The sequence below is a fragment of the Neomonachus schauinslandi genome, chromosome 5, assembly GCF_002201575.2.
Source record: "Neomonachus schauinslandi chromosome 5, ASM220157v2, whole genome shotgun sequence".
Classification (NCBI taxonomy): Eukaryota; Metazoa; Chordata; class Mammalia; order Carnivora; family Phocidae; genus Neomonachus; species Neomonachus schauinslandi.
Window position 1 is genome coordinate 16548227 of NC_058407.1, and position 26564 is coordinate 16574790.

At 42.5% G+C, this 26564-nt stretch overlaps 1 long non-coding RNA gene across 1 annotated transcript; it reads left to right on the plus strand.

Moving 5' to 3' along the window:
* The first annotated feature begins 1076 nt into the window (after positions 1 to 1076).
* LOC110578073 lies at positions 1077 to 26564 on the plus strand. The gene is made up of 3 exons (XR_002480165.1): positions 1077 to 1134; positions 26342 to 26371; positions 26553 to 26564. It is a non-coding gene; the product is annotated as an uncharacterized LOC110578073 (long non-coding RNA).

Here is a 26564-nt window from a genome sequence, read left to right on the forward strand (position 1 = left end):
GGCTCCCTTCCAGCCCCCCATGTAGGGATGGGGCCCCTACTTCCAGTGACAGATGGTTTCCCCTCCAGATTCCTGGACCCTCCATCCTCCGGTTGGGACATTTTTTGCTCTTACAGAATTGAAGCTTCTAGTCCCCATGGCTGCACCAAGTTGGGAAAGAATGTAAAACAGGGTCAGAGTGCAGGTTCAGTTTTCGGACGGGAGTTGAAATGATGATCTGATTCTGTCTATTAAACACATACGTCACTGTTCTCACTCCTCAGAGTGAAATTTGAATGGCAGAAGAGAGAACAAACCACAGACTTGGAGTCTAACGTGCTTCCTAGTGTGGGGAGGTCTTTTACCTTAGCAGGTGACAGAATTAGGTTATTTTCTTCCACTGTAGATGACACTTTGTATTTTCAATATTTTATTGCTTTCTACTGATAAAAGGATTATATGCTCGTTGTAGAAAATTGAAAACTACAAAACATTATAAAGAAGCAAAAACAAAACCAAAACAACCATGCATATAATCCTGCAATTCAGAGTCAACCACGACTAATAACTTCACAAATAAATTTTGCCTTTTCAATGATATTTTTTCCTCATGCAAGTTGTGTTCTTAATGACTAAAAACTTGTTAATCTATATGCCACCTTTCTTCTGAACAATGCAAAGAACTTAGACTTTTTAACTCCATTTACTTCTTTCCAACCTATATACTACTGTTCTGTATTTTAATTATCTCTAAAAATATATGTTAAACCTCATGAGATGTTATTATTTTTCCTTTATATTCACTTAGTCTTGAATGTAAGTATTCACTTAGATTTACTCACATTTTTATTACTTTTGTGGCTCTTCAATTTTCCTGCATCTTTAACTTTCCTTAGGGGATCATTCCCCTGTCTGAATAATACACTTAAGAGTATTTTTAATAGTGCAAGTCTGTTGGTCCAAACTCTTAGTTTTGGTGTGAAATGGCTTTATGGATGATTTCCCAATGTTGAGAACTCTTGGCTGACCATTATTTTCTTTCAGTTCCAGTTGAGCTTATCCAGTTCCTTCGAGGTTATCATCACCCACTGTGCTCTGGTTTTCATCGTCACTATCAAGGAGTTGGCTGCTCATCTAACTGTTGATTCTTTGGAGGTAATCTTTTTTTCCTTCCAATTGTATTTCTGACCTTTTATTATGATGTCTCTAGATTTCTTTTTTAAAATCATACATTGAGTTTGTTTGAGCTTCTTGAATCTGTATATTGGTATTTCATCATTTTGGAAAGTTCTCAGCCATAAGTTCTCCAAATATTGCATCTGTCTTTTTCCATTCTTTTTCCCCTTGTGGGACTTCAATTAAACATGTGTTTGGCCTTCTTACTATGTTTTCTCTCTCATATTCTCTTATCCGTGCCTTTCATTTTTTTTTCTTTGTAATTGGCTCTGTATTGCAACCCTTACCACCACTCCTCTCATGTCTGCTGTGCCTGCTTCTCTTGTGGTTTATATGGCTTCCAAGAGGAAGTGCCATGCCAGTCCGTCTCGTGCTCTTTGCCTACTTGTTTGGTGAGAGTTTTGGTCTATGATTGGATTAAAAACTGGTTCTCATTTAGAGACAGGGAAGAAGAGTAAGAGTACAGTGACTAGGTATCTCTTAAAAGCATGCAACAGGAAGAGGGATCCCAGCTTATTTTCTGCTTAGAATGACTGTAGATGACAGGTAGATTTTAGCTTACATGCCAATCAGTTAATTGGTGGTGGCAACTGAAACATCGCTGACAAAGACTCAGAGGCTATATCTGAACTCAGTGGGAAGGAATGCTCTAATAAATTAGTGATGCCTGCCAGGGGCTTGGACAGGAGATGTAATGGCACTCACGCCATATATTTGCCATCTGTGACTCAGACCTTACATTTCTTAGCCAGAAATACGAAAGTTTTTGATGGAAACATGGTCTTCATGTATACCTTCAGGTAGACATGGTATTTGTGATGGTACTAATTTGTTGTTGATGTTCAAAATGTTGTCCACACCAATATCTGCATTTCATTAGCTCTTATTCATACTTTTATCCACCTCATCCTGACTTTTTCTCTCCGAATTTGCCCAAAACATTTTTCCTAAGGCCTCCAGTGCACTTCACATTGCTCAATCCAATGGACATGTGTCAGTCCTCATCTGATTTGACATTCTACCAGTAATCACAATCTTCAATACTTGTTCTTTTTGCCCTCGGGTGAGTCATTTAAACTTTCTAAGCCTTGATTCACTAATCTGTAAAATGGGGGTAAAAATAACCTATCTCCTACGATCCTGTGAGTGTTAGATAAAATCATACTTATAAAATATTTAGCAGAGTACCTGGCACATGGGTAAGTACTCAACAGCTGTTAACTATTGTTATTAATATAAATTCCTACTTCTTTTTTGAAACACTCTTGATCTTTACAGGCAAGTATTAAAAAACTCAACTCATAGTGGTTAAAATAATGAAGGGACTTATCAGTGCATTGAACTGAGAAGCTGGTAGGATGGGCTTTAGACAATGTTTGCAGCCCTGGCATTAAACTTCATTACCTGTCATTTCTACTCTACCTTCTGTGGGGTCTTCTCCATTACAAGGCTATGGTCCCTCATGAACAACAAGTTCCCAGAGATCATAGCCATCTAGCAGGAAAAGGGCTGGCTTCCACAGAAGTTATCCTAAAAAAACAGTTGGACCTCTCTCCCAGAAGCCCCCAGTACTCCCCGCTGAATCACATCCACTTAAACTGGATTATAAGCCCTGAGCCAGATTCTGGTCAGAGAGACATGGGATGAGGTGGTTGCCCATAGCCAATCAGGGTCCACAGCTGGGCTGGGGGTAGAGCTAGTGGGTGTGAGTGAGATGAATACCCAAATGCAAATTTATTTTTAATGTTATCAGAAGGAAGGGAAAATGGATCTTTGATGGCCCAAAGGAGCAAACATTATGGTTTACAGATGGCGACACCCCCAGTTTCCTTCCGAATCCTGATGTATATTTCTTTAGCCACACTGACTTTTCTGTACATAAATATTCCCTTATCCATCTTTCTCTTCCCATTAGTGAGTTCCTTGAAGGTAGGGTCCATGCCTTATTCATCTTTAGTTCCCCCACCCCTAACATAGATATTGGCATTTGGCAAATGAGCATCAAATACATCAATAAACACATAATTGAATGAGGAATGTTTCCTTCTTGCTTCATGGAAAAATCTATTCCCATAGCAGCAGGAACGGAATCCCAGCTAGAGACTAGAAGTCAATCTGTCTCTATAAATTCCAATCCCAATGCCCAGGATTTCCACCCAACAGATGCTTTTTGCATTGTGAAACACCCAAGCATGTGGGCTGCCTGAATTCACGTGTTTGCTCCATCCTTCATCACTCCATTTCCTGGGAAGAAGCAAGAGTCTGTGGGGGCCCCGTGCTAGCTGCACGTGTTTTCCGTTTCATGTTTCAGCCAATAAATGAGAGGGCTCTCTCATGGGCCACTTAACATGTATTACAGACATTTCCTCGGACACATGGTCTCTTCTCCTTCCTCTGGGAACCCAAAGCCTGAGTGATCTGCAGACCTCATAGGGATGGGGAGCTGGGCTTAGAACACCCAGTGGCTGAAGCTAGAGCATCTTTTATTTAACTATGTGACTTGGAGGTGAGCAGCCTGACCTCACATACATCACATTCCTATGTAGAGCACAGGTGGGTCTGCCTTGGGGCAGACAAGGTTGCACATCTGGCGGAGCTAACATCTGGATGACCGCACCCATGGAATGATGCTGGTATCAGCTGGGACTGGGCATTGGGACATTGTTTTTCTTCCTCCTCCTTTCATTTTACTTTGAAGATTTTAGCTCTTTCTGAAAATGAACAGGGACAATTTGAGCCGTGATGGAAGGGAGAATTGTCTCTCAGTGCTATTTCATCTTCCAGACTCATCGTTACTAGCCAAAGTAATATGAAATTAAAACAGAGGTTTGGCTGTCCACAGCAAGGAGCAGAAATCTAAGACTATAATACATAAAACACAACCTTTTACAGAAATAAAAATCTGCGCAAAGCCACAGAGCTCAGAAATAGCATTCGGTTCTTCTGCGAAACTACCACTATTTTTTCCTTGCCAGATCAAACCCCGGAGAGAACTGACTGCGTACTTGCTACTGTCCCTTCAAATGGAAAAAGAAGGGAACATAAAATAAGGAGAGTGAGCCCGATATTCTAAGAATAGAAAATACGGAGGTGTGGAAATTGTGGGGGGTCGGCCTAGAAGGGGAGAACTCAGAGGAAGAACAAGGTCAAAATGACAGTGGTGCCAGGCTCGCCTGGCAGTGGGGCTTATCTCAGGGGAGGCTTCCTTCCAGCCTTCGCAACTGGCTACATTTTGCCCCGGAAATCTCTTCACTTCATTCTAAAATAGAACTTGTGAAAGAGAAGTTTGAAGTAATTTCTACATGGCTGTTTTCTAAAAATCTCTTCTCTCCAACCAACGAATCTCAAACACTTTGCTGTAAGCAACAAAGTTGCAAATGTTATCGGATGTTTGTGCAAACCGTCCAAGCCTCCAGCGTTTATAAAAGCAAACTGGGAATATCCAAGAATAGTGTGTCTGTCTAGTAGCATGTCAGCATTTCCATTTTTGCCTAACTTTGGGACCACAGGTTAGGGATGTTGCTGCATCCATAAGTCTGTGTCACGTTGGAGCTCATGTCTCATTACTTAAAAAGTGTTCTGGAGAGAAAGATTGAGTTTCTAGCGCTTATAAAACTTGGGGCAGGGTTGAGCTTTGGAAATCTTGTCCAGAAATGGTTCAGTGGTTATTGAACGTACTGATCAATCAGAGCATATGTTAAGGATTTGATGGACTAACAAATATAAATCACTCAGCAGAGCACTTGGTAGACAATAGGAATTCAGTAACTTTTAGCTACTATTTTTATAATACAATTATGACTCCATTGACTGAAAATGCATGTGGGCCTTAAGCAATCTCATTTAACAGATACTATTCTTTTTTCCTTTTTTTTTTCTGTTTTGTAGTTTGTCTTTGGTCTCTGGCTTGTCTAACAGGCCAGTCTTTCATCTGATTGCCCATATTGACAATAGTGGTAATACTAGTTGCAATTTTTATGATTATTATTCTAGATAGATAGATAAATATTATGAAGGATAGAGGATGAAATTAGGCCTGGTCATTCATAAAAGAGGGATTTAAATATGTGACAAAATTCATCTTCTCTGGTAATCAATGAAATGCAGATTAAAACATGAAGATTCCAAATGGTAATTTTTAGTGTTCTCAAGCACTACCAGGAGGAGCAGAATTTGGCATAATTGATTTTTGGGAAAGCAATGTGACAATATAAATTAAGTGCCACAAATATGTATCTATTCATTGATCCACTTTTAAGAATTTATCTCCAACCTCCAGGAGGAAAATGGAATGCGGTCAAAGATTTAGATACAAAATGTCAATTGCCATGTGTATCTGTCAGGATCTTGTCAGGAAACAGCAGGCTCAAACTGAGTAACTGGAAGACAGTTTAATTCAAAGAGTGAAACAAACAAAAAGACAACAACTTACAAAGTTTGGACAGCGTGTGGAGAGATGACAAGGGACAGAGCAGGACTGTGGGGCCAGCCACGGAAATTCATGGATGCCAGCTGATGGCCAAGAAAAAAAGCAGGGAGTGAGGGGTTTCAGGAACCTGGAAGGAGATGCTACTTGGAGGGGGCCTCCATGTGACCAACCAGGGGAGCAAATGGCCCATCCCCACCCTCCTCCCAGCTGCTGGTCTCCTGCTGGCACCTCCCATTCTGAGTCCAAGCAAAGCCAACGGCAAAGGAACTCTGACAAAGTCCATATGGGCCCAGGGTGAACAGTGGCTCTGCAGAGACAACTGAAAAATATCCAGCACACTTTGCTATTTTTAAGAGCAAAAATAGAAGCTAATATAAATGTCCAACAATTAGGAAATGAGTCAATAAAGTGGTACATTTTGCAGCGGGATGTTACACAAGCCATTGAAATAATGCTTTTGAAGAAGGAACAACATAAGGAAATGTTTTCAATATAAAGTCAACAGAAGAAAACCAGGGTAGAAAATTATATATGACTCCAAATGTGAAAAAAAGAAACTACATATATGACCCATTGAACAAAGACTAGAGAGAACATGCCTAAACTTAAACTATGGCTATTTCTGATTTGGGGAATGATGGATCTTCTTCCTTTTTTTTTTTCCCAGTTATCTGAATTTTCTAAATTTTATATAAGTATATACTACTTACAATCAGAAAAAACATTATTCAAAATAACTGTCCTTTTGCCTTCTGCAGCTCCTAATCTAGTGGGACAGAAAGTTTCATTTCTAATGAATTACAGATAAACATAGTGAAAGAACAAAGGAGTAGCACACTGATTTCAACGGGCAGGCAGAATCCAGGAAACTTCCTGGATTAGATGGCATCAAAACCGAGCCTCGAGAAATGAGAAATAGTTCAACTGGTTGAGAAATGACAGAGGGGGAACCCAGGTGAGAGAACAATGAAAAACAAAGATTAAGAACTCTAGACAGTATAAATATCCAGGGCACAACCATAGATGGATGATTCTAGAGCAATATGCTGGCAAAATCAGAGGAACTTTTACAATATACCAACTTCTGTGTCCCTCTCCGGACATACGGTATTGGCATCTCTGCTGGGGAGGCCAAGACAGAGATTTTGAAAATGCTTCCAAGGTGATCCTAAGGCATGGCCAGGGTTTAGGAGCCTCGGTGGGCCATGTGTACAAGAGAGTATAGTGGGTCTGTGAAGTGGCTGCCAGCAATCTCTAGCTGTGTCCCCCTGCTGAGAACAAAGGGAGCCAGCAACCATCTTGTGAAGTGTGACCTTGCCCCATGACTACAGATGAGCAGGCTGGGGCGGGCCTGAACCTTTGGTGCTGAGGTGTAACTCTAAACTTGGCAGTGGGCAGCTTCCATCTGCTCTGTGAGCTGGAGGAGCAAAGGGGACGGAAGGAACAGAAGGAACGAGGCTAATATAAGGAAGAGAGAAGGAATGGGAAACTGAGAGGATCCTGCCACCTTCCAGTCCCTGGTTCCAGTACTTTCTGAGGTCCCACTGGATCCCTGGCCCAGAGTTCCCTGAGACCTCCTCTGTCCTTATAATAGAGCCTCGTTTGCAGTGCTGGCCTGGCTGGAACCGGCCTCTGTCACCTGCAGAGATAGGCAGGGCAAGCTGTATCCCCAGACACGACAACACTGCCTATTGCCAAGTCGCGGCGGGCGTCTCGGGAGCGTGGCTCTGTCACTACCTAACCAGCTAGTGCAGCCGTTCTCAAACTGGTTTTCTTTTTCTTTTTTTTTTTTTTTAAAGATTTTATTTATTTATTTGACAGAGAGAGAGATAGCGAGAGCAGGAACACAAGCAGGGGGAGTGGGAGAGGGAGAAGCAGGCTTCCCGCCGAGCAGGGAGCCCGATGTGGGACTCGATCCCAGGACCCTGGGATCATGACCTGAGCCGAAGGCAGACGCTTAACGACTGAGCCACCCAGGCACCCTCAAACTGGTTTTCTTAGAACAGTAGGCTCTGTGGAATTAAGGGGTGTCGCAGCACACACACGCACACACACACACGCACACACACACACACACATACACACAAGAGCCATTCTTGGTCAAGTAAGCTGGGACACCTCTGGACTAACAAAGTGAAACTGGTTTCTCAAAACAGAATACACTTTGAACTTAAACCATGTTATATGTCAGTTATACCTCAATAAAGCTATACAGGAAAAACAAAAACAAAAACACCTTTCAGGCTTCACCAGAAACAGAAGATAAAGGTTTCTTTCCTAGGGACTTCTTCTCAGAGCTTTTAGAAGCCTTGTGCATCGTGACTCCCTGACGGGGAGGAGAGAATGCAGTGTTGCTCATATTTATTTATTCTTTTGTTTGTTTGTTTGTTTTTTCCAAAACCACGTTTCAGAACTGGTTCATGGCCCATAAGAGCTAACTCATTCATTCATCTGTTTCGTCCTTCCATAAACATTTATTAGAGTAGCAAAAATAAGAACTATTTCTGAAAATGGCATGTTGTCTCGTGAGGAGGACACACCAGCCTCCTGGGAATGATGTGTGTGCATGTACATTTGTGTCCCTGTGTGTGTGCGCGTGCGTGCCCACATGTGTGTGCATGCTTATGTGCCTGGGGGTGTTTGCTAAGAAAGGAATAAAGAGAGGGAGAGCCAGGCAGAAAGGAAGACGGATCCTTGGCTTCAGTGCTGAGGTACACACTTCCAGATGCCCAGTGATAAAGACATCATCTCAATCTCCAAAATAGAATTACACTGTGTTGAGTAGACTCAGGCTGGTTGCTCTGATTAATCTGACTTCAGTTAAAAGAAACCTCCGGATCATTTATCCCCCAGTCCATCAGATGATACGGTGCGCCACAGCAGAACGTGCTTATGCCCAAGCTAATTTTTATTTTGTGACACTGGCCTCTTTCTGTAATCATATTCCATTTTCTTTCTTAAAAGGCCTTCATCAAAAGAGATTTCCCATATTAATGATGATAATGCTTTCATGGGGGAAAAGAAGGTGGAATGAACATTTGTAAAGCATCCCTTCCCAGCCATAGTAGGTGGAGCATTACACTTATTCTTTTTTTTTTTTTTTTGAAGATTTTATTTATTTATTTGACAGAGAGAGACACAGCGAGAGAGGGAACACAAGCAGGGGGAGTGGGAGAGGGAGAAGCAGGCCTCCCACTGAGCAGGGAGCCCGATGCGGGGCTCGATCCCAGGACCCCGGGATCGTGACTTGAGCCGAAGGCAGATGCTTAACAACTGAGCCACCCAGGCGCCCCCAGATACTTACTCTTATTTGAATCTCCCAGCGATGCGGTAAAGCGGGCAATTCTTTTTTTCTTTTTACTGATGAGAAAGTTCTGTGAAGGTGAGAACTCTAGGTCTTTTGCAGTCATTTGGTACCCGGCCTATTGTTGGGCCTCTGTAACATATTTATTGAATAAATGAATAAACGAAGGAGGAAACTGAACCTAAGAGTTGGCTCAGGATCACCCAGCTGGTCAATGTCTAAAGCCACATTTGAACTTAGGTCTGTCTGATTCCAAGGCCCTACTGGCTCCCTCGTCATCTTAGAACTGAACAAGATGCTTTTGTGTACATAATTTGCTTTAGTTCTACAACCCTGCAAGGTTGGGAGACCATGCAAAACCATTCTCATTTCCTAAATGAGGGCACTGGGGCTCAGAAAAATCAAGAAAGGTGTCTAGAATCACTCAGGTAGTAGAAGGAAGGTTCAAGACCCCATCCTAGGGCTTCTGATTCCCATCCCAGTGCTCTTTCAGCTACATCAGAGATTTTTGTTTTTGAAATCAAAGATGTTTTGAAAGTGGCTGGAGATTTCCCTCAGAATGAGGGGTGCTTGAGCTGATGTCCACAGGGCAGACACCTCACCACCCTCTCCTTAGATTTTATTCATCAGCCCCTACCGTCTCACATAATGCTCACACTAGTGGGGTGCCCGGACTGACACTGGGGAAGTCTCCTCAGCGGGAGGAGAGGAGGAGATTGCTCAGCCTTGTCCTCAGCTCCTCCATTTCACCTTTGGTCTCCATCAGGACAGCCGAATGAGCACCATCCCCTCCTGGCCATGCCACCTGCTGTCTTCAAGTTGCAAAGCCACTTCCTCCTGAGGCACGGGCATTTCTGTAGAGACCAACTCTGTTTTCCCATGAAAAATGTCCTTTAGAAGAGGATTTCTCCATCAGTCTCCACCGTAAGCACGGAGGCACACATTTCTCCAGAATCTTCTTTGCTGCAATTTGCCACTCTGCTGAGGGGGGCCCGGGATCTTCCTTCCCTTGGGACAGCGAGGGCCAGGCCCAGGCTCAGGCTGGAAGTTCTCGAGTCCATTGGCTGCGTTGTGGGGCAGAAATGGGTTACTTTTTACTTTTATCCTTTTCTGTTTTCATTTTTCATTTTGTTCCAAACTCATAATGTTTCTTTCAGCTTCTGTCCTCATGATGCCAACACTACCAGTGAAAAATGAATAATGACCTCAGAAAATCCCAGGGTTGTGCATTTCTAGACACAAAGCCAAAGAACTGGTCTGACTCAGATTTTGTTTCCCTCCACCAAGTGGAATAGTTTAGGCATTTTGGGAAGACAGGTTCTGGGGGCTACTAAAAGTGGTTAGAAAAAGGCTCTGTATATTAATAAATCTCTCTCCTGATGATATAAATAAATAAATAAATCTGCTCTCTCACCAGCACTATCTCTTGCTTTAGGCTCTGGGCATCTCTCTCCTGGAAATTTTGATAGGAGCTAGTTAGGGACTGAATTGTGACTCCCCTGAATTCACGTGTTGATGTCCTGGTCTCAGAATGTGACGTATCTAGAGATAGGGCCTTTAAAGAGGTCATTAAAATGAGGTGATATGGGTGGCCTTAATCCAATAAGGTGACCTTATAAGGAGAGGAGATTAGGATACAGACAGACACAGAGGAAAGACTCTGTAAGGACACCGGGAGAAGTCGGCCGTCCACAAGCCCAGGGGAGAGGCCTTTGGAGAAACCAACCTGCTGACACCTTGATCTCGGACTTCTAGCTCCAGAACTGTGAGAAAATCACTGTCTGTTGTCTGAGCCCCCAGTCTGTGGTGCTTTGTTATGGCGCCCAAGCAGACTTGACACAGGTGTTGGGATTGAGAAGGAGGCACTGCTGTCATTAACACAGACTGTGTAAGTGGCTTTGGAACTGGGGGATGGGTAGAGGCTGGAAGAGTTCTGAGGTTCGTGTTAGAAAAAGCCTAGATTGCCTTGAAGGGACCACTGGTAATCTACCAAACGAATACAGATTTATGATAATAATTACAATAATAAATTCCAGGATGTAGAAAAGAAGTAACTTTGGGGTCATTCTAAAGTTCCAGGCATTGTGCTAGATACCTTACATATGTTAGCTCATTTGTGCGTCATAATAATCCTACAAACTAGTGATATGTATAAATTATATGTATACATAAACCTTGATGTTTATATAAATATTTATGTATGGGGCACCTGGGTGGTTCAGTCGGTTGAGTGTCTGAGTCTTGGTTTCAGCTCAGGTCACCATCTCATGGGTCATGAGATGGAGCCCCACATCTGGCTCCCTGCTCAGAGGGGAGTCTGCTTAAAGATTCTCTCCTTCTTCCCCCACCCCCACTCTCTCTCTCTCAAATAAATTATTTTTATTTTATTTTATTTTATATAATATTTTATTTTATATAACATTTTATTCTCAAATAAATCTTTTAAAAATGAATACATATTTACATAAAGTTTGATTTATATAAATAAATATATTAATTAATATCTCCATATTATAGCTAACAACAACAAGCAACAAAACCAGTAAACATGTTACTAAGCTCTCTCCCTATACCAGGTACTGTTTGAGATTTTGATATTCTCTGCCTTTATTTTTACATACCACTGAATGGTAGATGATAAGACCACATCGTAGTTAAGAGCACAAGCCCTAGAGCCAGATACCAGAGTCCACATCACAGTTCTGCCACTTTGTTGTTGTGTGGCCTTGGGCAAGTTCCTTACCCTCCCTGAGCATCAGGCTCCTCATCTATAAAATAAGGATGATGGCAATGATATTAACACTTCTTACTCCATAGGGTTATTGGGATGGTTGAAATAGCTAATACAGAGGAAGTAGAGGTACCCAGGCTAGAGCCTGGCCATATATGTGTCAACGATTATGACACCTACTTGAAATATGGGGAAATTAAGACTCAGAGAAATAAGTTTACTCTGAGTTTGTTCTATGAAAGCTATTTTTAAAATTCTATTTAGTATGCTACTCTCTTTACCTAAAACCTTTGTTAATTCATTATTTTCTACAAAATGAAGTCCAGATTTCTTAGAATGGCCCATCTTCCCAGCCTCAGACCCTGCCGCTCTGCCAGTGCCCCTGTGCTGTAAATGTCCTAACACGGGTCCCTCATGACATGGCACATGCTTTCATAATGCTGGCTTCATACCAGCTCTTTCTGCTGCCTGAACTGCTCTTCTCTCAGCCCCATGGCCAATGCCTGGTCCTTCTTCTAGTTCTGAATCAATGGTCATTCATTCATTCATTCATTCATACAGTTACATGAGTGTCTACTTTGGATAAGGCACTTTTCTAGGCATTTGGGTACAGCAGTAAATAAGAAACATTCAGTGCCTTCTAAGCAGATAAGCCCATGGGGAGACAGACAAATAAGCAGGCCTCATGGGGCAGTGTGATAAAGACAGTGACAGAGTGGGCAGAGGAGGGGCACCTCGCAGAGCTGGGCTGTGCGTGCAATTTGTGAGACTGACCTTCCCTCCCCTAGGCCTTTCTCTACACCCGGGAGATAGATGGCCACACCACCAAAGAATATTTACCTGACCCTGTCGGATTGCCATTGTCCCTTTCTATGAATGGTGGATCCACAAGAAGAAAAACGTTTCACTTTTGTAAATATAAAAACACTTGTTCTGTGTTTCATTCTAAAGATAATGAACTATCCCTCACTTAAGAGAGACTTAGACATATCTTCACACACTGTGGCTTCATGGGGAAGGGAGGCAGATGATGATGGGACTGGATCAATCTTGAGCATCACATTTGCCCCAAGAGAGAAACTCACTCGAGGAAGGAAGTTGTCAAACTGAACAAGTAGCATGGAGTCTATGGTAGACTGATTGCAGAGATGGCCCTGCTTCTCCATCCTTCCTCCAGCCACACCCCTTTTTTTGCAAGGCAACTTTGCAGCCTCTCCCATCAGGAGGCAGAGCCTTGTATCTGGAATGCCCAGATTTGCTTTGGCCAATAGAATGTGTGGGGGTAACAGTTCCACTTTTAAGCCCAGGTCTCAGGAGGGCTCAAACACTTTTGCTCACTCTCTCAAACCATCCACTGGCATGTGAACAAGTCTGGGTTCGCCTGTGGAGAAAATTGAGAAACGCATGGAGGAGAGCCCATTCATCCTGGCCAAGTCCATCACAGACCAGCCAGTCAACCTCCAAACGTGAGAGAGCCCTGCCAAGATCAGCAGAACTGATCCACAGCTGACTATAAACGCATGAGTGGTTCCAGCCAAGACCAGAAGAACCACCCAGCTGATGCACGGACTCACAAGCAATAATAAAACCACCGTGTTTTGGAGAAAAGTGTTACACAGCATTATTGTGATGATAGATAACTGATACAGATGGAAAAGGGGATCAAATTTTCAGTGGAAACATTCTACAAACTATTAAAGTATAATAGAAAAAATATGTCTTGTTCATGAATTTAGGGACAGTGTTTTGCTTTGTTATAATGAAGAGCAGTTCACTTGTCAGGCATGCTTTGGAATGAAATTTGAAGTTGTACTTCTCTAAAGATATTCAAAATCCATATTTTGAAACACAGAGCAATGGGATTTTCCGATTTCCTCTCGCTAACGTAGTTTAATAACATACACTGTTTGCAATGTACCAATGTCCTCTGCAGTTCTGTCTTCCCACACATATGAGCTATGGTCACCTGCACAATCCATGAAAGACTGGGTTGAGAATTCTAGAAATAGGTGGCAAGATGGGGACTGGAAACCTGGTTTTCTTATTCCAAGGTCAATGTTCTACCCACCATTAGATTATTCTGTGTCTTCTTTCTCTTCTCTGGCCTACGAAATTTCTGGCCCATGAAATTTAGTAAGCTATACATCTTCTTTATTAAAATTTAATTGCAGTACATGGATTACTTCATTAAAAATTTCAAACACTATAGAATAGCATGACTAACATTTATGGAGCACTCACCATGTCATGGTCATTGTTACTAGTACTTTATATGCATTAACTATACAAATAATATAATCCTTACTGACCTATTATCATCCCTATGGAGACACAGAGAGGTTAGGTGACTTTCTCTAAGTGACATAATCAGAATAGAGCTTGGCTCTGAGCCAAGACAGTCTGCCTCCGGAGTCAGACTCTGAACCACTTACACACTGTTTTGTTATACGGAGTAAGAAACCATTTATATTTTATCTACTCATAAAGACCAGCTAATAAGTGAACCTCTAATAAGTACATTATTTACATGATTATTACAAGTTTCAGAATAAGTGAAATGAGCTAAATACCTAGCACTTCTTAGGCATCTGATGAATGTTAGTTCCCCACTTCCCCACCCTATGTAAGTGATGGACGTCATTCCTTCATCTATGCCAAGCACATTGGTGAGCACTCTCTGTGCCACTGAGGCACTGGGTCTGTTAATCGATCAAGGCAAAGTCATTGTCCTTCAGAAGCTCCCAGTTTAGAGGAGGAGGCAGACGGCTTAAGACAGCAGGGCTTTCTAGGGGCACCTTGGGGGGCACAGAGAAAAGACGAATGAACGCTGCTCCTGAGTTTCCGGGCACTTTGCAGAGCGGGTCTTGAAGGCTGATTCAGGGTTCTATGGTATAAAGAACTAGAACTTAGGAAAGGAGAGGTTTTTTTGGGGTTTTTTCCCCTAATTTTTTATTGTTATGTTAATCACCATACATTACATCATTAGTCTTTGATGTAGTGTTCCATGATTCATTGTGTGCGTATAAAACTCAGTGCTCCATTCAATACGTGCCCTCTTTAATACCCATCACCAGGCTAACCCATCCTCCCACCCCCTTCCCCTCTAGAACCCTCAGTTTGTTTTTCAGAGTCCATCGTCTCTCATGGTTCGTCTACCCCTCCGATTTCCCCCGCTTCATTCTTCCCCTCCTGCTATCTTCTTCTTCTTTTTTTTTTCTTAACATATATTGCATTATTTGTTTCAGAGATACAGGTCTGTGATTCAACAGTCTTACACAATTCACAGCACTCACCGTAGCACATACCCTCCCCAGTGTCTATCACCCAGCCCCCCCATCCCTCCCACCCCCCACCACTCCAGCAACCCTCAGTTTGTTTCCTGAGATTAAGAATTCCTCATATCAGTGAGGTCATATGATACATGTCTTTCTCTGATTGACTTATTTCGCTCAGCATAATACCCTCCAGTTCCATCCACGTCGTTGCAAATGGCAAGGTCTCATTCCTTCATAATAAGGAAAGGAGAGGTTTTAAGTGTAGGTGGGAATGGTAGTTAATAGACGTTTATAGGACATACTGTGTGCCAGACACTGGTCTAGGTGAGGTATATCTATATCTATCTACCTATTTTAATCCATTAGATTCATCTATAGAGAGTTTAAGTAATCTACCTATTTTAATCCATTAGATTCATCTATAGAGAGTTTAAGTAATCTACCTATTTTAATCCATTAGATTCATCTATAGAGAGTTTAAGTAATCTATCCAGAGTCGCAAAGCTCGTAGGTGGCAGGGCCGGGATTTGAACCCGGTGCAGTGTGGCTCTAGAGTCTGTGCTGTCCAATTACCTCTGAAGAGCTAGAACAGTTAGGAGACTTGGATCACTTGGAACCAAGCAGGTCCAGGCCCTTCTAGTCCATATATGTCCACCATCCAAAAGGAGCTCAGGATCTACCACTGGACTCTGCGCCTCGTTGTGACTAAGTGGAGGAAGAGGAGCAAGCAGGAGGCTCGTGCTCACCGCTCTGCTGAGAACAGCAGGAGCCCCACTTCTGTGCAGAGCTCCGGCCTGTTCTAGGAAAATCACCAGGCAAAGGAGATGAGGCAGAAAGCCTCATTGGGCTAACGGACCCTTTGCAATCGGGATTCCTTGGAAAACTTTCACATGACGTTAGGCTATCCCGGCAGTGCCTGCACTTGAGAGTCTTACCGTGATCTCCATAAATCACTCATAATTCATGCAGGGCTGTGTTGAATGGTTCACGTTAAGCCGGACGTCTAAAGCTGGAGTCTAAAGAGATTTGGGCAAACTGGAGATATATCAAAAATGCAAGAGAAAGGACAAACATAGATGTATTTGGTTCTCTTTTTCCCAGTCGCCCTTGGTCCAGTGATTCCTGGTTTTCATTTGCTTTGTAAAGTGTGTTCAAGGGACAACTAAGTAGGGAGCCATCAAAGCTGGCCCTGCTGTGAAAAAGCAAAATTCTCCCAAAATGAAGTAGAGAGTCCCAGGAGGGCAGAGGTAGCTGCCCAAAGTTCCCTCCCCTCTGCCAAGAAAGTCACTCTGTTTCTTCTTTAGTGGGTGGTCATCAGGCAGCACTAAGCTATGAGTGAGTATTTATTCCTGGGCACGGACACACCTCTTCCTCTCTTGGAGAAGCACTGGGTCAACCTACCAGGGAGTTAAAGTGGGTTTGGGTTTTCTTGTTGCTGTGGTTACTCTCCCTGCCACAGGCTCAGATTTGCCCTGTGATGCTGCTGCCTGCGGCTGACCAGGGGCCTGGTGTGGAGTGTTTCCTCTGGTCCCTGCTCTACCCTGATTCCCAGCAGGTCTGCACCCCCGTGTCCAGAGGGGCTTGGTGTCGGTCTGCTCTGGCTGCCATAACAAAGTACCATAGACAGGGGGGCTTAAATATCAGACACTGATTTTCTCACCGTTCTGGCAAATGGAAGTTCAAGGTCAAGGTGCTGGCAGGGTAGGCGTCTGGTGAGACTGCTTCCTTGGCTTGCAGATGGCGACCTATTCTCTGTGTGTTTACTTGGCCTTTCCTTGGTGAATGTACTGGAAAGGAGTGGGGGGAGAGAGAGAGAGAGAGCAAGAATGCTCTGATGTCTCTTCTTATAAGTTCACCAACCAGTCCTATCAGATCAGAGACCCACCCTTATGACCTCACTTAACCTTAATTACTTCTTTAAAGGTCCCAGCTCCAAATATAGCCAAAGTCAGGTTTAGGGCTTTGACATAGGAATTTTGGGGAGACACAAACATTCAGTCCATAACACCCTGGGCTCTCCCAGTGCTGCTCCTTCTCCTGTGTAGGCTTCTAGTAGAGGCCTGGGTTTCTCTGACGCCCTGGCCCAGCCTTCACCGTTTTCAGTCCTCACATGCCTGGACCTCGGGAGAGGGGCCTTTCAGCATCCCTGTCCCTCCATTCTATGGCAGCTAAACTCTGCCTTGGGTCTGTGGTTGATCTTGGGCAGGAAGAATTTCCTATCCTCTTTACTGGGTCGAACAGCATCCCCCACAATTTATGTCCACCTGGAACCTCCAGATGGGACCTTATTGGGATATAGAATCTTTGCAGATGTAATCAGTTCAGAGGGGGCTACACTGGATTCGGGTGGGTCCTAAAGCCAATGACTAGTGCCTTTATAAGAGAAAGGAGAGGGAGATACGCAGAGGGAAGAGAGCCTTGTGAATGAGGAAGCAGAGACTGGAAGGATGTGTCTAAAAGCCAAGGAACTCCAAGGATTTCTGGCAACCACCAGAAGCTGAGAGAGAGGCATCAGCCAGATTCTCCCTCCCAACCTCCAGAAGGAAGCAAACCTGCAGACACCTCGATTTCAGACTTCTGGCTTCCAGAACTGTGAGAGAATACATTTCTATTGCTGAAGCCACCCAGATTATGGCGCTTTGTTACTGCAGCCCAAAGAGTCAAATACACTCTCCTCCAGTTGTAGCTGATTTCTGCTTGGTGCCAGTTCACCATCCTGGACCTGAGGGAGCTTCCAGTTCTTCCCCCAAGGGCAGAGGGTTTTGCTTCCATCTCTGTCCCAGAACAGTGGATTTATGTCTGGGCCTTGTGGACAAGAGGTTTGCTGCTCTTCCCTTGGCACCTTAAGGCTTTGCTTTTTGAGGAGAAGGATCTGGGAAAGCAGCAGGGCTTTGTGTCTGTCCCTTCCTGCCACTTCTGGGCTCTCCAGCCTCCGGCCTGTCACTCGTGTTTCTCTTGAGCACACAGTGGAGTAAAGCTTGAGAGCAAGCACCATCTCCCTCTGTGTCTGGGCTCCTTGCTTTCCCAAACTCACTCACATGCTAGCCCACACTGGCCTTTAAGAAGTCGTTAACATCTTAGCTGATTAAGTCCCACCCACTTGAACAGCGACTGCCACTTTCTCTCATGTTCCACCAAAGGTGAGGCGGTCGTGCGTCCTGTGTCTCCTCAGAATGGTTTGCCCCTTATTGGAATGCAGTTTACTATGTAACTTTGCAATCTCAGCTCTCTGATAGTCTCAAGAAAAGTGATGACTTTATAAGTCATCCAGCATTTTCTTCCCCTTCATGGTGGGATCAATGTTCTCTTGGGGTTTTCATCATTCTAAGTAGAAATGGAATTCCTTAACTAATATTTGTCCTAAATACACGTTAGTGCAATTTCTCAAGGGCCTAGATTTGACTCTTGGCTCTAAAACTCACTAGCTCTGGGACCGTGGGGAAGTTGCCTACTTTTGCTGAAACTTGGTTTCCTCAAGGTTAAAATGAAAGCTTGACACAAGTCCCATTCGGTTCTCATAGCCATTATTTTAAAAGAAGGTTCTGGAGCAATCCCACAGAGTGAACTCTTCTTAGTTTTGCCTTATTTTAATGTCAGATTTTCAGAGTACCTTGTCTTGATTGGATAAAATGTGGTTTTTGTTTGTTTTTTCCAAGATTGGTTGGGAAAGTGGGTGGGTAGGAAGATTCTCCCTCTTCAGATTGCTGGTTTTGTTGGGCTTCTAGTCATAGGGAAGGTGTAGCCTTTGAAACAGACAGACCATAAAGCTTACATACTTCTTGAACCTACCATAGTAATTAAAGAACTTATTTTAAACTTATTTTTATTGTATTTCTAGCATGTAGGAAAAGTTGTATTGGCACCAGGTAAAGCAAAATCTGTCAACAGGGAGTTTTTCATTTTCTGTTACTCCTGAGACCCTCAGGCACTTGATGTGGTCCCTGCAATGCCAGGGCCCTGGTGTGAATGTTGGAGATAAGGAGACAGTTTCTCCAAGCAGATGCCACAGCCCCCCTCATCTGGCTTAAATAGTTTTTAAAGGGTTTCTGTCTTGGGGACATGCCAAACCCGGGCTCCTCCCTAAAATAAAGCAGCCCATGTGAGCTGGGGCTGTTTACAGAATGTCTGCAGCCTTTTGGCCTGCAAGGATTTACTGTGGTTGTTGTTACTTGGAAGAGAACAGTTCTTCTAAGAGTCCTTGTGAGGCTTCACGAGGGACTGCAGGAGAAATGAGAAAAATCACGTAAGAAGGTGCAACAGGACTTTTTTTTTTTTCCAGTTATGCCACTAAAAGAAATATGTAAGTTGGGAAAATCATTTCATTTATGTGTTCATTTGTTTATTCAACACATATTTACTGGCTAGCTATTACGTGCCAGGTACTATGCCAAATGCTTGAGGCACTACAGTTAACAACAAAGATAAGGGCTTTGTACCCATGAAGCTTGTAGCCTAGTTGGGAAGGAATTAACTAGATGTTTACATAAAATAATATTTTAAATTATATTTGGGATAAATACTGGTAATAAGAAGTACAAGTCTAGAGGATTAGAAAAGGCTTCCCTGGTGAAGTGATGCTTTGACTTAGATTTGAAGTATACGTAAGCACTGAATAAACTTTTCAGAGGGAAGAAGAGGATATTTCAATTAAAGAAAAGCATGTGCAAAGGCCCTGAGGCAGGAAGGAGTTTGGAAAAACCAACCTATACAAGAAAAATGACCTACAAAAACTTACGTTTGGGGAGTCCTCTCAAATGCACAAATTGGCTCTAAATATTATAAAGCCTACAGGAAGGCAAATCCTGTTCATGCATGTAGTGCTTCCAATCAGTATTATATTCTTCATTCTTTTTTTAAAAAAAGATTGTATTTATTTATTTGAGAGAGAGAGAGAGCATGAGCAGGGTGAGAGCTAGAGGGAGAGGGAAAAACAGACTTCCAGCTGAGCAGGGACCCCGATGCGGAACTTGATACCAGGACCCTGGGATCATGACCTGAGACGAAGGCAGACACTTAACTGACTGAGCCACCCAGGTGCCCCTATTCTTTTTTTTTTTTTAAAGATTTTATTTATTTATTCATGAGAGACACAGAGAGAGACAGAGGCAGAGGGAGAAGCAGGCTCCCTGCGGAGCAGGGAACCCGATGCGGGACTCGATCCCAGGACCCTGGGATCATGACCTGAGCCGAAGGCAGACGCTTAACCGACTGAGCCACCCAGGCGTCCCTAGGTGCCCCTATTCTTCATTCATTCTTAAATAAGAACAGGCAAATAAGGATATCCAGACCTTTAAGAAAGTCCTTTAATATGAAATTCAGAAACACAAGAAAAAATCAAGAGGAACTTGGTAGAAAAATCTCATTCTCAGGGAGCAGAAAGAAATTTTAAAATAAAACAACGCTATACTAAAACATTCAGAGAAATACACGAAGTTTTTGCATCCATGACAAAAGGACAAGTTAGTATAAAAAAATAATACGTAGAAAAATAAGACAGAAAGGGCTCTTGGAAATTAAAATTATGATAGTTGGAATGAAAAAATAGTAGAAGGGTTGGAAATTAAAGTTGGGGATATCTTCTAGAATATATGAAAAGTCAAAAGGATAGAAAAGATAAGGAACTCATTCTATCAGACCTGGAGTTTCAATGGTCTACTAAAAGGAGGTCCAAAAAGATACAACAGAGAAGAAGAGAAAGGAAATTATTAAGGAAATAGCATAGAAAAAGATCTTATGGACATGCAGAAAGAATCATAACACTCCTATTGAAAGGTGGAATCTATTTCTCTATCCCCTGAGTCTAAGCTGGGTCTGACTTGCTTTATCCAATAGAATGTGGCAGAGGTTCTGAGCCTAGGCCTTGAGAAGCTGTGTATTTCCATGCTTGCTCTTGGGATCACTGCTAACCTCTGCTAACCATATGAGCAAGACTGGCTACACTGAGGGAGGATGAGAGGTAATATGAGGCACAGCCGAGTCCAGCCTATATCAGCTGAGCCTGACCAGATCATTAGAACTGCCCAGCAGAACCCAGAGCAATTCATTATCAATAACTAAATTTTGGGGTGATATCCATGCAACAAAAGTTGGCACAATGAGTGTCTAGACTACAGAGTTTTACCAAGGGCCCATCCCAATAAGTGAATTAAAGGCTCACACAAAGACACATCATTATGAAATTTCAGATCATTATGAGATAAGAGAAAATCCTAAAGGAAAAGCAGATCACATTAAAAAAGAACAGAAAAGAGAATGGCATTGAAATTCTTAATAGCAACACTAGATGCTGGAAGATACTAGGGCAATAATACCTCTCAAGTCTGAAGGGAAAAATATTTCCAATCTACATGTTTTCTATCTAAACAAGACATATTAATCCTCTATTGCTGCCATAACAAATCATCACAAACTTAGCAGCTTAGAACAATACAAATTTATTACCTCACAGTTTTGGAGATCAGATGTATGGCAGTATTGACTGGTAATTCAGGTTTGGGTCTTGCAAGGCTGAAATCCCTGTGTTCACCGGGTTGTGTTCCTTTCTGAAAGCTCTAGATTGAGAACTCTCTTCCAGTCTCATTCAGATTGTTGACAGAATTAAGTTCCTGTCAGTTTTAGGACAGAGATCCCCACTTATTCACTGGCTGTTGACCAGAGAGGCCTTTGTCAGCTTCAAGAGGCTGCCAGCATTCCTTGGTTCATGGCTTCCTTGCTTGGTCTTCAGAGCCAGCATTGCTTCACCAAGTCCTTCTTACTTCAAATCTCTCTAATGGTCTCCTCTGCCTCATCTCCCTTCCTTTTAGCTAGAGAAAAGTCCCTGATTTTATGGACTCATGTGGTTATATGACACCCATCTGGATAGTCTAAAATATTTTCCCCATCTCGAGATCCATAATCTTCATGACATCTGTAAATTCCCTCTTGTTGTGTTATATAACATATACACAGATTCTGGAGATTAGGGTGTGGACATTTTGGGGGGATTATTATTCTGCCTACCAAGCTGTGAAGTAAGTGTAAACCTAGAATAAAGAAATTGTATCAAAATGTAGCTTCCTATCTTCTGCTTCTCAGAGAGCTATTAGGAGATGGCCTTTGCAAACAAGGTAGTAAAAAAAAAAAAAAAGAATGATTTTTAGGACCAGAAGTAAGATGGCGGTGATGGAAGCCTCCAGACAAAAACTCTGTGGCAGGCCTAGGTAAGAAATGTATGAAAAGCCTCACTGAATAGGGTGGGGGAAAGGTACAGAGCTAAGTAACTGGAAATGAGTGGGTCTGTAAGATTAAAGGCAAAGGAAACAGCACATAAGAACTCTACTCTAGTTGATAAAGTTGAGTCCCATACTGGTACAGTTAATAATACTGAAACCACCATACACATATCCTCGAAGTGGACAATTAAGTAAGTGGATGACAGATGCCAGGAACCAGGTTTCTCACTGTTGGAGTAGGAGATTACAGATAAGTGAGGGCCTGGATCCATCCATGTAGTACTGGATGAGAGTTGGATATGTCAGTAAGAACTCATCTTTAGCTTTGTATAGGTACAGGTGGTTACATATAGAAACATCTACAGATATATATCTACACACTGGTTAGTTATATACACATGTATCTCCTTGTTCTATCAGCTGAGTCTAGAAACAGTGACAATCTGATGACAATGAGCACACTTCATGACCAGATCTTAGTTTCTAATACCATTCTTCAGTAAAAGGAATCAAGGCTCCCTGGAGAAAAGGTTGATTCTAAGACTGTGGAAAGAAATGTATAAGATGATCATGGAGCATCTTATAGTGCCAGAGAATAAGAAAGTGCTCAAAGACATACAAAGCCCACAATTATAAATAATAAAGGTATGTCAAAGGTTTACAGGAGAATTGAAGTTCACCCACAGTTGTTTGGAGCCACAAAATAATTAAGGAAGTAAAAGTAGGATTGCATTATAACCCAAAGTATTAAAAAATTCCATGAGTCAATACTGATAGAAATAAATGATTGAATAAATAAGTGGAGGAAAATAGACAAATCTCCTATGCAGAAAAATTCTAAATAATTTATGTAGATACTCCATCCTCGAAGTGATAGAGCATAACTTCCCACTTCATAAGTGTGGGCTGCACATAGTGGCTTTCCTCCAAAGGATAGAGTATGGAAAAGGGAAAGGGGGCGCCTGGGTGGCTCAGTTGGTTAAGCGACTGCCTTTGGCTCAGGTCATGATCCTGGAGTCCCGGGATCGAGTCCCACATCGGGCTCCCTGCTCAGCAGGGAGTCTGCTTCTCCCTCTGACCCTCCTCCCTCTCATGCTCTCTGTCTCTCATTGTCTCTCTCGCAAATAAATAAAATCTTAAAAAAAAAAAAAAAAGAAAAGGGAAAGAAAATACTAACTTTACTGCGGAGAAAGCAGACAAGCCAGGTGATAAAGGTTAAGTTCAATGTTAATAAGTCATATTGATAGTACATACCCTTGATAAGATGTGATGAAAATAGCACGTTGTCTCTGTGGTCTTTCTTGCCGAAAACCTAGAGCCCCAGTCAAATGATGAGAAAAATATCAGACAATATTGAGGGACATTCTATGAATATCTGACTAATACTCTTCAAAACCATGAAGGTTATCAGAAACAAGGAAAGTCTGAGAAACCATCACAGCCCAGAGGAACCTAAGGAGACATGTCCACTAATCGTAATGTGGTGTCGTAGATGGGGCCCTGGCTCAGAAAATAAAAGCATTAGATAAAAACGAAAGGAATCTGAATAAAGTATGGACTTTAATTAAGAATGTATTAATATTGGTTCATTAGTTGTGAAAAATGTACCCTACTGATATAAGGTGTTAATGATAGAGGAAACTGGGTGCGAGGTATATGGAAATTTTCTGTAATATCTTTACGATAATTTTGTAAATTTAAAACTTCTAAGTGAAAAAAGTTGATTAAAAAAGGAGAGATTAGAACATATTGTGACACACTGCAGTAGTAAGGATAATTATTATTTAATGAAAATTTTGTTCTTGCAACTATAAATAGACATGTAGACACACACTAGGTCTTGATGTAAATTCTTTTCTTGCTGGGAATTATAAAAAGTTTGGAAAACACTGGATCAGAGGATGGCTCTTGGCTTTAATATTTCTTAAAGTTATTCATTTTAAGTTGTTGATGAGAGGTTTCATTTGTCTAGTCAGCAATCACTCAGTGATTAATCACCATGTCCAGAGTACTGTGCTTCCTACCAAAAGGGATGTCACAGATGAACAAGACACAGCATTTCATCTGTTAGAGACAGAAGCAGAAAAACAAATACAGTGTCAGACAAAAGCCTGTGAAATAAATGCTAGACAGAGGTTTATAAAAATGCCATGAAAGCATAGAGGACAGAGGAGTAAGAGTTGACTCAGAGGGTCGGGAAAGGCTGGAGAGGAACTGGCATTTTAGTTAGACTTTTAAAAAAATAATGAGAATCACTAATGTTTGCTGAGCACTTCCTATGTTGCCAGAGTCTTTGCAAGAACATCACAAGGATCATCTGATTTTATCCTCACACATCCTTCTGGCTAGGCGCTAGTTTCACTCCCACTTTACAGAAGAACAAACTGAAGCTTTAAAAAGGTAAAGGAATTGCGCAAGATGCACAGCTGTGAATTGGTGGGCTGAGATCTGTGCCATGTCCTGTGCCTTGGAATTGCATACCCCACCCATCCCAGCTCTAGCCCTTCCCTTCCCTACTCTCTTTTCCTCTAGCTACAGAGTGTGGTTTAAGATTTCCATTCCCTTAAAATAGTGTCCTTTGTTGCCTTTGCTCCAACCACCCATCTCCCCTCTGAAACACTCCTACATAACCTTCATAGCCCAGCTCAACTGCTACCTCCTTTGTGTAGAGATCCTTCATTCCGGTCTCTTCCAGCAGAATCCACTGCTCCTTTGCTTCTATAAAGCTTTTGTTGAAAAACCTGTCTCCTCCACCTCTACCCCACTCATGACTCTGCTGGTCATCTTTCTCTTTGTGTTTCTGCCTCCCAGGAGAGTGTGTGGCACACTGTGGTCGCCCAGTAAATGAGAAGAGAAGGAGGAAGGAATTGTACGATTTCCATGAGTAAATAGGAGAGACAGGCGTCCCAAGCTGAGAACAAGACAAGTAAACGTGGAGAAGTGGGGGGGTGGAGTGGTCTTGCGGTGATAGGGTGTCATGTGCCCAGATGTATGGCTAATTTATGCCAGCCTGGGGCCAGATTGTGCCAAACTGGGATGCTTTGCCAGGAAGCCAGGGCTTTATTCTGTAGATAATAGTGACCCATGGAGGGGTTTTGGAGTTGAGGGACAAGATTTGAATTGAGTGACACACTATTTAATTCTGTTTTCTCACCTTTGAAGAGGTTGGAGGACAAGAGGAAATATGAAAACTAATATTTATTGTATACCCATTATATTTGAGGCACTGTTCTAAAATCTTTATATAAATCCTCTCATTAATTCTCAAGAAATCCAATACACCAGCTATTTTCCCTGGTTTTACGATTGAGAAGATGAAGCTCAACAGGTTAAGGCACACCGTTGAGAAATGGCAGATCCTGGAGCTGAACTCGAGTTTGCCTGATTCCAAAGCTTATGTTTCCCACCACAGAATCCTGCCTCCTTAAAAAACTCTTAGAGCCCCTCCTCTTCCTCTCGAAACCTTCTCCTTGTCCCCTGACCTACTTATCTCTGCCCTTTCCCTCCTGTTTCCCTGGACCTAAGTGGCAACTGGCTGGGGAGCAGGTGACCAGATCCCTAGCAGTACGATCACAGTGATGGTTTTATTTCACACCCTCCGTTGGCCTGAGCCGGAGCAGGCCAGTGGGGGGACTAGCCATGTGCACCATCCCTGGATGCTGCAGATGACCTTGACTTCTGGGATCTTCAGGCCAGCACGGGCATCTGGCCATGTGCACCATCCCTGGATGCTGCAGATGACCTTGACTTCTGGGAATCTTTCTAACTTTTTGAAGGAGACCTTCCCTCTAGCTAATGAGTCACACAAGATAAGAGGTTACCCATTTTAGCTGCTTGGGCGTCTGCTGATTTGAAGCTTCTTTTTGGATGTACTTTTTGTAACTTTCTTTCTAAAACACTTTTCTTCCAAGTCCCTCAGACTAACCAATAGCACAGAAGGAGTTATGAACTGGAAAAAAAAAAAGAAATGCAGCCTTTCCTTTCTTGATAATGGTATTAGAATTCTGGCATTCAGCTCCAAGCTTCCCCGAAGTGTTTAAGCAATGTATGCTTTTTGTGTGCTTGTGATTAAAATATGATGTACCTTAAAAGCCATTCCAGCCTCTTGTGATGTGGTCATAAAAATTATTTCAGCATTAAATACCTCATTCCCATCATGTCAGCTTTGAGACCACTGCTAGATGAATCACTGAAGAAATGAAGCTCTTAGCAAAATATTTTTCTTTCTGATTGCAGGGCCGAGGCTTATTCGATTAAAGGATGAAGGTAAATTGATCAAATATGTGGACATTTGGAGTTTATTTGTATCGCTGTGGAGCAAATTTTGAAATGCAGCGATCTGATTAGATTTTCCTCTCTGAGGTTCCCTGGTCAAGAGGGAGCACCGCTGGAAAAGGGCTGATGGCCTGGCCATGTGGGTGAATGACTGGCCACTGTCCATTTCCAGCTCTCCTGAAGC